Raw genomic sequence first — 454 nt, 5'->3', positions numbered from 1 at the left:
GTGGCAGCTGCCACGAACTCTGGCAGCTGCCTTTGACTCCTGGCAAGAACTATGGCAACTGATACAAAATGTATAATAATAATAATAATAATACAAATGTGAGACCTTTGCATCATCATTTTTTTAAAAAAAACATCCCCGCACGCCACTGAGAACAGTGTAGTTTTACCGAGCAAACAGCAGAAACGGCGAGAAAGACCGTGGCAGCTGCCGTGGCGCTGCGACCTGCCGCTGCCAGAGAGAGCGCCAGTCCCTGTTGTCATTTTCTATAAGCAGAGTTAACAGACCCTATTGTATTTTCTTGTAATTTATTAAAAGATGGTCAGCTCGACTCACTCTCCTCACTGGAGAAATGAAATCTGATCCGATTCTGTGATGCAACTGTCGTTCGGCACGCTACATTGAGCAGCCGCGTTCAGTTTTTAATTGTAGTGTCTGTTCTTTTACTGAACTA

The sequence above is a fragment of the Sinocyclocheilus rhinocerous genome, unplaced genomic scaffold, assembly GCF_001515625.1.
Source record: "Sinocyclocheilus rhinocerous isolate Xijiao unplaced genomic scaffold, SAMN03320098_v1.1 scaffold77, whole genome shotgun sequence".
Lineage (NCBI taxonomy): Eukaryota > Metazoa > Chordata > Actinopteri > Cypriniformes > Cyprinidae > Sinocyclocheilus > Sinocyclocheilus rhinocerous.
The sequence above is the reverse complement of the archived record's forward strand: the minus strand, read 5'-3'. Positions refer to the sequence as shown.